At 43.2% G+C, this 10,408-nt stretch overlaps 1 protein-coding gene across 2 annotated transcripts in view; it reads right to left on the bottom strand.

The window, feature by feature from the left end:
* SPARC (secreted protein acidic and cysteine rich) overlaps positions 1-9,841 on the bottom strand; it is a 48,896-nt gene extending 39,055 nt beyond the window's left edge. For both annotated transcript variants that reach the window (XM_030211642.1, XM_030211641.1), the window contains exon 1: positions 9,741-9,841. The gene's annotated coding sequence lies outside the window, so the exon portion shown is untranslated. The remainder of the gene's footprint in view (positions 1-9,740) is intronic.
* Positions 9,842-10,408: the final 567 nt, after the last annotated feature.

Below are 10,408 nucleotides of genomic sequence, written 5' to 3' on the forward strand. Positions count from 1 at the left end.
ATTATGCCGATTTGGCCGCCCCTGAGAGAAGAACGGCCATCTCCAGATTTGTGTCAGAAGATGGGCGCCCTTCTCTTTCGAAAATGAGCTGGTTAGTCTCTTTGGAGGGGCCCTTTTACCAAAGGCTTACTGCACAGCAACCCAGAACCACCGCCAGTCCAACGCGGGTGCCAGTACTAGTTCCACCCCCGGCAGTAATCGGGCAGTGCTGAGTGCTGCCTGGTTACCGCTGGGTTTAGTGCAGGAGCCCTTACCACCACCTCAATGGGTAGCGGTAAGCGCTCCCCCTGATATGGCCACACAGAAAGTGCGAAGTTATCGCATGGCCATTTCTTTTGTTGGCCTTGTTACCCACTGCGGCAAAAACAGCTGCAGCCACTAGCACAAGGGCCCTTTTACTAAGCTTAATTTTCTCCCCAAAAAGGATTTGTATTGAATGATTTGGTATACAGCCATTTGACTGCAATTCCATTATTGATAGTTGACTGATGATCCTAACTTGAAAACTTCACTTATTTATTTTATAAACTCAAACAGCGTTTCCTCTGTTGCATGTGCTGGTGGTTTCCTGAAGCTTGTATAATTAGTGCTACTGGGTGATAATTCTTTATTTTGTGTATGGTTTTATTAAGTGGCAGAATTTATTGGTATGTGGGCTATGGGCTGATTTCCATTGTATCACTATTTTTTTATAAAACTTTACCATGCCAAAACTGGGGGTTGAAAATCAACCTTGTATATATCAAATTCTTGAGCTACATCAGTCCTCAAATTGGCCTTACAATGGCTTAAAGTAGAAGTTTTACACTTAGGTATGATTTTATCAAACAGTAAATAATGTTGATTTGCAATCTGATCTCATATTTCTAGAGAAGGCGGTGTCAGGATATGCATCAATTCAGGTCCATATTCTTTGCCAGCTAGTCCAGCTGTTCTCCAGTTGTTTTCTTGTGCTCTTCTCCCAGTTCCCAGAAGCAGGAAATTGAAATTGGACAGAAGCCCCACTTAGTCTCTCTGCACCTGGGAAACTGGGCTTTGTGTGCTTGCAGTCATAATGACTTACTAAGCGTTGCATGTATTTTCAATAGCCCATGTAAGAAGTGTAAATTCACTTTACTGTGTGTACTTTGTAGCTATCTGTGTGGTTTTGAAAATTAGCTAGCATAAAGCATGTGCTTTAAAAATGCTTTTGTACTTTGCACCTGTACTTTAAGTGGGTAAAATGGCCTACATTCCTTCAACAGTGGAATGTGCATGTGCATTTTTCCACCTTTGACCTAAACACATCTTCCCAGGGAAGGCATCTGTTTGAGCTAGGCTGAAAGTGTGTGTGCTATCTGGAAGCCTGCACAAACGTTAGCCAGACTGAAGACAGCAATTTTCAACCAGGTTTAAAAATAGTCCTACTAACGACAAGCTGATATCTTTTCTCAAATATTGCCTCTTCCATTCGGACAGTCCCTCTCAAGATATTCCTCTTCTTGTCTGACTGAGAAAGGTCATTATCAGCAGGCTGGCAGAGTTTGCATGCTCTTAGTATTTTGTAACCAAGGTTCTTGCAAGCAAATGTTGAAAGGAATACCCTTACCCCCAACCCTGAGTTTTCCATTCAAAAACTGCTTAGTTACCACTGCCCTGGGGAGACTTTTCCCAGCATATCTTACAGGTACAAAAGTAGGAAGGGAAAATTAGGAGGTAAAGGCATGACCCTCCACTTGCCTGCCACTAGTACTGCCTATTTGGGTTAACCTGTCAACAGCACCACCCAGCATGAAAAACTCCAAAGAGTGGATTTTATGCAGTAAACCCCCATTTACACAAGGAACTCCCTTTCAAAATTGCATCTTAATCCTACTATAGTATATCAGGAAGCTAAAGACTTGGGAGTAAATTTCCAGAATATAATCTATCATGCCTGCATTAGAGGTACTTTAACTGTTTAATATGCACTAATACGGAAATTCTTATTAGGAGTTTAATGGGTGGGGGATGTGCCTTACAGTGAATATGTGGATCATTACAGCATGTTAACAGTTAATGTGGCCATCACTATTCCCTCTAAGCTGAGCAGAAATCCTCCTTTATTGCTGCCAGTGGGGGGCGGTAGTTCAATATTATATTTTCAATCATTAGGGACAGGCAGGTTCCCTGGAGTCCTGTGGAGCTTGCCTGTCCCTCACTATTGAAAATGTGATAGTGAAACAGCACCACCCACTGGCAGGACTGTAGGTGGAGGACTCCTGCTTAGAGGAAGCAATGGTGGGCATGTAGTTAACTACAGCCCAGAGGTGTGGCTAGGGTTACCATATTTGCCTTGACAGAAAAGAGGACACCAATAGCCAAGCCCCTCCCCATCACACCCCTACCACACCCCTTCCCACCTCACCCTCTGTCACGCCCCCTCCCCACCCCCATGCCACACAATCACCTTGATCCCCCCCAAAGAAAGCCTCCCTCTCCCCTCTCCCCTACCCACATTCCATCCGTGATCTACCTCCCCTCCCCTATCATGCCCTGGTGGTCTAGTGGCCTCTTCGGGGCAGGAAAGGACCCCACTCTTTCTTGCCTGGCAATGCCGCTGCCTGCTCCCTGCCGGCGCCGCTTCAAAATGGCTGCTGAGACTTCAAGCGGTGACCTCACAAGACTTCTGCAGAAGTCTCGCAAGGCCACCACTTGAAGTCTTTGCAGCCATTTTGAAGTGGTGCCAGCAGTGAGCAGGAGCAGCATCGCCAGGTGTCAGGTCTCTCGGGGAAATGTGAGCCCTTGGGCCGCTGTCACGGAGGTGGCAGCAGCAGGCAAAACCACCCAACAGGAGACAGGCAACCCTAAGACAGGCTGAAGTAGACAGGACTGGAGTGGCTGGGCTGGAGCTGAAGAGGCAAGCAACAAGGAATCCAGGAACAACGTCCTACAGCAGGGTTCAGGCTTGAGAAGCAGGATACAGGAGCTACCTACAAGCTAAGCTCAAGGGAATGGGAATGACAGATACGCTTGCCAGAGGAAGGGTTAGACTGGAGCTACAGTAGCTAACAGATAGAAAGGAAAGAAATGGCTGCAGCATCAGCCGCTAACCAACCTCAGACAGGGAGCAGAGCCACTGCACATAGATAACAGAAAGGCTAGAAGCCCACAGAGAATAATATACACAGAAAGGCTGAAAGCCTACAGGTCAGAGAGATTCACCCAGAAAGGCTAGAAGCCCACAGAAAGGCTGGAAACCCCCAGGCCGCAGTAATACAACCAGAAGGCCAGGAAGCCCACAGATAAAAGGGATATACACAGATAGACTGGAGGCCCTCTGAGCAATGGGCACAGAAGAGATGGAAGCCCACAGAACAATAGACACAGAAGGGCTGAAAGCCCACAGAGCAATAATACCCTGAGCAGGAAAGCAAGAAGCCCACAGGTAAGTAGTAGACTAGGCAGAAAGCCTACGAGCAATAATACCCTGAGCCAGAAGGCAAGGCCCACAGGTGATAGTAACTAGCAAAGCAGAAGGGATGGAAGCCCACAAGAAAAGACAAGGAAAGCTAACTGAGCAAAAGGCACACTAACCTCGGGACCTAAGCCACTGCGGAGGCATTGGCAATGCAAAGGCACTGAAGACTAGAACACCAGTTCCTTAAGAAGGCCCTGACAGATGAGGTCACCCCTTCAGGCCACAGGCATGGAGCATACAGAAGCCCAGAGAGACCTAACCCACACAGGTGTAGTCTAGTGAGGTAATTAGTGTCAGGCTGGAAGCAGCCAGCCCACCCAGCCTGAGACAGAGCTGCCTCAGGAACAGCCCACTGAAGTACAGAGAGGCCCAATACACACAAGTGTAGAGTAGTGAAGCAATTAGAGCAGTCATCCCACAGATACAATAGAGCTAACTCAGGAACAGTATACTGAGGCACAGAGAGGTTAAACCCACACAGGTGCAGTATACTGAGGCAATCAGCACCATGCTGGAAGTGGCCAGCACCCAGAGACAGAAACAGAGCCAACTCAGAAGTAGACAGAAACCAGCACAGACACTGATTCCCAGCAATAGGGTAAGTCTGAGGGTGGTCACGACCACAGACGTGACACCAGGCAGGAAAAAACGGGGTCCTTTCCTGCCCTGAAGAGGCCACTAGACCACCAGGACCCGATAAGGTACAGGAAGGGAGGACACCCTGAGGTTCGCCAGTACCAGACTGCCCACTTGCCCACAAACCCGGAAGAACGGACAGGCTGGAAAAAACTGCCCGGACATCCCGCGGTGTCCTCAAAAAGAGGACATGTCCGAGTAAAACCGGACCTATGGTAACCCTGGGTGTGGCTATCTGCATTTCACATTAGCTGCTAGGCTATTACGCATGGTACAGATCAGGGACCCACATTAGTATTGCAGCTGCTTTCCCCTAAGTGCCAGGAATGCACCAAGATGCTATTGCATATGTTTGGCAGCTACCACAGTCTAATCTTCCAGTTAACTCATGTTAACGGCAAAACCATAACGTGTCTTAGTAATCAGGCCGCTAAGACCTAAAGCTGGGCACCAAGATGATGTGCACTGGGAGGCCCTTTTACAAAGCAGCAGTAGGGCTAACGCGTGGGTAGCACGTGCCAAATCGGCACTACCGCCGGGGTAGCTTGGGCGCCCAGTGCTAATTCCGAAGTTGGCGCGCACTGGTTCTCGCGGTAGAAAATAATTTTGTATTTTGCATTTGATAACCTACTATTATTCTACCTCGGGGGTGTTCCCGGAGTAATCGGCAGCATGGCCACATTGGCGTGTGCTGCATGATTACCGCATGCATAGTGCATAAGCCCTTACCACTAGGTCAATGACTGGCTTTAATTGTAGCGTACGGCCATTTACTGCCCCCACTGAAAAAAAGCCTTTTTTCCCAGCCATGGTAAAAAAAAAATGGTCCAGTGCGCACCAAAAACACACGTTCACATTACCGCAGGCCACATTTTACCGCAGCTTAGTAAAAGGACCCCTGAGTGTGAATTCTATATTGGCAATTTCACGTAAGTCAGCAGTTATATGCCTAATTTTAGGTGCAAGCACTTTCGCTAGCTGCATGGCTGGTATAAAAGCTCACGCCTAAGCGTAGGCAGTTAGACGTGCAACTGCTAGTATTCTATAAGATGTGTATAGCAGGTATGCTTCCAACCTGCCCATGCCCCTCCTAGGCCCAAGCCCCCCCCCCCCCTTGCATTTGCACACTATGGAAATTGTGTGCACATTTTATAGAAAACCAGCTAAGGGTAGTTACATGACTAACAGCTAATTGGTGCTAATTAACACCAATTAATGCCCAATAGTTGGTTGTTAAAGCCAATTATCTTCTAATTGTGTAATTAAGTTATACACATACCTGCCTTTATTCTATAACTTGGGCTTGAAACTTTGCTCGCTAAGGGTCAATTTGGCCACAGAAATTTATAGAATGAGGGGCTAAGTATTTTCTTTAGTAACACTGTAGCAAATTTTGATGATTTTGACTATAACAGAGAAGGCAAGAATTATAAAATTTGTTGGACATACTGCTCAATAGTCTCCTGTCTAGAGCATTGATTTTACATGTTGTGTGATGCTGTTTTTTGAGTATTAATATCATTTTATCATGTATTGTTTTTACATATTTTGGATTGTATGTAATTTTTATCCTATTTATATATACACCAGAGCAATAAATATTGATTCTATTTTATCCTGAGGTTTGTCTAGTCTTCCTAAGTTCCCACTGCCTTTGTATACCCCCGTTGGGAGGACCACTCCTCATAATATGGACAATCAGAGTGTGCTCCCCTTCCTCTCAGGAAACTCTAACCTGGATAACTGGAAATAAAAGTTATGGCTTTTCCCTTTTGCCAGCATATGTCCAATTTACACAGCTTACCATGAGTATACCAAAGACCTGAGCCCCAAGCTTTGTGGTCCCCAAGAGAGGACAGGCCCCTTATTGTCTCCTGGACCAGTGACCCTAGACCTACTCTCCATTGTCTCCCTGTTACCCTGCCCTATGGACCTGTTGAGGTATAGAGATGTGGAGCAAGAGGTTGGTATCATGTAATCAAGACCTCTCCTGTCTGAACTAGGGGTCAAGTTGCTTTCATAGAGTTTATACTTTATTAACAGGAATTTTACAATATAAAACTGAGCTTATTAAAACAAAACCCAGCAGATTGTTTAAACCATGATGCCATGATGTTTAAACATCTTGCTTTCTCTTCCAGCATTATAATTCTGTCCCTTTGTGCACCATGTTTTAATTTTTCAGCTTTCAAACATTTGAACCTTGTCAGGTTACAGGACCTGTTAATGAAGATTTATGACTGACAAGAGACTTTATTTAGATATTTTATTTATTTATTTGGATTTTTCTCACACCTTTTTCAGTAGTAGCTCGAGGTGACTTACATACAGGCACACTGAGTATTGGGATATGGGATATGTAAAAATTAAGGACAAGAAGCAATTGGTAAGTGACTGAAAAGAGATCTACAAATGGTAACATCAGAGAAAGGGAATGGGATTTGATACACTGCCTTTCTGTGGTTAAAATCAAAGCAGTTTACATACTATACATAGGTAAAAGCAGTTAGCTTAGCAGGGTTTAAACAAGGATGGGCTAATTTTCTAAAAGAAAAGTCCATAAGCCATTATTAAGATGGACTTGGGAAAATCCATTGCTTATTTCTAGGATAAGCAGCATGAAATCTGTTGTACTGTTCTGTGATCTGGCCAGGTATTAGTAGTAGTAGTAGTAATAGTAGTACTTGTGACCTTGACTGGCCACTGTTGGGAACAGGATGCTGGACTTGATGGACCTTGGGTTTGTCCCAGTATGTCAATGCTTATGATCTTATGTCCTTGCTCAGAGTTACTACTAGGAGCTGCAGCAGGAATCAAACTCAGTTCCCCTGGCTCTCAGGGTACTGTACAAACCATTAGACTACTCCTCCAGCCCAGACTATGCCTGACTTATATGTTTTCTCCTGTACTCTCATTGTCCCTGTATGCTTGCTTACCTGATGTGGTTACTCCTATGACTAAGTTTTAGTGTCTGAGTGATAATGGTAGTATGTTCTGTCCTATTTACAAATGGCGTTCCTTTCTGTTCTTTTACATTTTTATGTTGTGTTGCTTTTATTGTAAACTGTTTTACTTGCAACAAAAGCAAATTAATATAGTAAATTTAATAAGCAATAAGACCAGTATGAACAATTCTCCAAGTAGACTTGATGATCATCCCAACCCATCTCAATCATAGACAAATTTCCTAAATGCCCCTGTGTCAGAATGATTGAATATTTTAACACCCAACAGAAAGGACTTAACAAGGATCTGGGGTTCCTAGCCCATTATAAACCATAAAGCTGTATGTCTCTGTTGATCACCCTCCCCTCACCTATCCACCTATCCACACCCACCTGTTAGAATATCAATGATATGCTTTGATGTCCCCATGCATACTTCCTACCCTCCCCCCCCTCCTCCCACCCTGTCAGACTGTCATAGTAATGCTTGAATGTTTTCACTTATATACACTGTCAGCTAGCACATTTGCTTATTTCCGATCTGAGGAAGAAGGGCAACCTTCGAAAGCTAATCAAGAAATGTATTAAGTTATGTCCAATAAAAAAGGTATCATCTTATTTTCTTTTCCATGTTTTATTTTGTTTGATTTCTATTGATAACCTTAAGAGTGGACTAACACGGCTACCACACTCCTCTACTAAATGCCCCTGGAAAGAGAGTGGCTGTTCTTTGTGCAGCTCTGGATAGTTTTAAACAACACGACAGTACGTTTTATAACTAAGCTACAGAAAAAAGATTCCGCCTATTCAACAAGTCCTGTCTTGAGTTTTCAGGGTACTAATCTTGTGTACGCCATCTTTTCTTTGCCCTGAAGAGATATATATTTGTTTAGACTTGTGAATGCTTGTTGCCTATGTTTGAAACCTCAAGAAAAGAACAAATAACTGGACTAAAATGATGAAATGGAAAAGATGGACGGGAGAGAGGGGAAAGAAAAGGACACCTTTCTGTATGTCAGTGGACATACTACAGAGGGGAAACTGAGAACTAAAACTGGAGTGGGTCCAGATAAATAAAGGCCTTGGACTTGTCGCCTGTGGACAGCTTGTGAAAGTAGAAAATGCTCACAAAAGCCTCTCCAAACATCCCTAAGCGGGAGGAAAAGGAAAGGCCTGCATCTCTGGCCTAGAGAGAGGACCCTGAAAGGGTTTCCATGGTGACCAGCATTCCTCAGGGGGAGAGTAATGTAAGAGGAGAGCTCACCACCACTGGGTGGGACTTGGAAGGATAGCTCCCCCTCCTTTTTATTCCACCCATCCCCCACTTTCTGCTTATGTGGCAGACAATGACTTTGTTTTAACTCTTTCACACTGCCCCCGTTGAAAAGATTTCTTTTGCATTCCAGTAAAACAACCCACTTTTCTTCCGTCCTTACCAATTGTTAAACATCTTGGCCGCTCCAACAATAAAACTAAACTGAAAAGTGCAACAAAACCTATTGTCTCCTGCCTATTTATAAAATAAAATAGAGAATTTGTTAAGAAAAATACTGAATATTATTTTCTTCTTTATGTCTCCTCTGATGACTTTGTAGAATGAAAAAAAAAGTTGGCTTGCCTACAGGTAAAAAAAAACTACTGCAGTAAACATAGAGAGTTAGCAACTACCTGTAGGAGATCCTTGCATGTTTTCCCTTTAGTGACATTTCATGGTTATTTATCCTAGATTTAAATAACTGCGATGGATTCCCCTGATAAAAGCCTGCTTGAACCAGAGAAAATATTTTTCTCAGCTGAACTTTTATGTAGTAGAATTTATCCCCTCAGGAAGATACACAGTAGAATTTTGCATAAATATTTTCTTAACAGCATCCACTGAACAGCGAACTAAAGAATCACAGACTCATCAGAGCAGACACCATATACCTTTAGGATCAGAAATCAACATCTTCACTGGAACAATTGTTTTTTGCTGGAAAGTTTAAAGATTGGATTTCTCAGCAGGCAGTACAGAAAAATATTCAAGATTATTTAATGTAACCTCAGTTCAATACAATAAACTGGATTATGGTAGAGATGCAAAATCTTTTATACTCTCTCTCTTAAGGTTGAAAAAATAGGAAGTTGTAGTACTTTTTTTTTTTTTAAGTGGCAGTTTTCTAAAGAAAGTAAGAAACTAGAAACAAGCCTCACACATTAAACCAAAATGTGCTGTCTATCACTTGTGCACTATATTTTGGATTTAAATTAGTCAGAATGTAGTGCCGGCATCTTACTCATATTCCTGCAAAGAACAAGGAAAGATGGTACTTAGCTAATAAGGAAAAGAACAATTGAAGAGCTGGGTTCCACAACCTGTTAAGTGCAGAAAACTATATTATAGATAAATGAATACATATTTATTTTTTTCAAGAATTCTAGTCAACATAAAAACATGTATTTCACTGAACATCAAACTACCTTATGAATAAATGCCTTTTAGTGTAAATTTCACAAATCCTTTGGCTATCTATGAAGACAGCGGTTTCACTTACAAATCCATTTATGGGAAAAAAATGTGCTTAGCAGGTTTTAGAACTAAGCTCTTCAACTTTAGATGGTAATTTCTCTCCCAAAATCAAATACAGAGAAGGGCTTTGATTGTTTCCTGAGAAAAATAAGGTTCACTGCAGTGGAAATGAAAAATTAGATCAAAAGAAAGCAGCATTTGCCTGTCATACCTCAGTGGGGAAGACGAGATGAGAGAAGCTTCAGGCTGTCTGAAGGTCTGAAGGAATCTGAAAGTTTTAGAAGTCTGCTCTGGACAGGAAACGGATCAGAGTAGGGCTGGGCTTCTGCCTGTCTCATATCCCAAATTGGAATATCTCATGCCCTTCCTCAGTGTTGTGGGCTGTCCTTCCATCTGTACCCCTGTTCCCTAAATCAATTTTAGAGGAGGGAGGGGGTAAAACAACATACTTCACAGCATCCCTGAGAGGAGAGCGATCAAGTGGAACCCTTAATGTGTGAACTGACATGCTCTGGGAGAGCTACTGCAATTGCTTCACTGATGGCACTTTCTCCTGAATTCTATAAATGGTGCACAAGATTTATGTGTGCAAAATTGCACACTATCCTGAGATGTGCATGCAACTAATTTGACTAATGAGCCAATTAATGCTAATAATTCGGTGCTGGATCTGGATGCAAATCTTATAGGGACCCTTTTACTGAGCAGCAGTAGGGCTACCACGCAGGTAGGATGCACCAAATCGACATTACTGTCCAATTAGTGCCCACCCAGCGGTAATTTCAAAGTTGGTGTGTGCTGTTTCCTGTGGTGGAAAACATTTTTCTATTTTTTACTGTGGGGGTGTTCCCTGGATGTCACACTTTCGATGAACAGCAA

The sequence above is a fragment of the Microcaecilia unicolor genome, chromosome 8 (assembly GCF_901765095.1).
Source record: "Microcaecilia unicolor chromosome 8, aMicUni1.1, whole genome shotgun sequence".
In the NCBI taxonomy this organism is placed as follows: domain Eukaryota; kingdom Metazoa; phylum Chordata; class Amphibia; order Gymnophiona; family Siphonopidae; genus Microcaecilia; species Microcaecilia unicolor.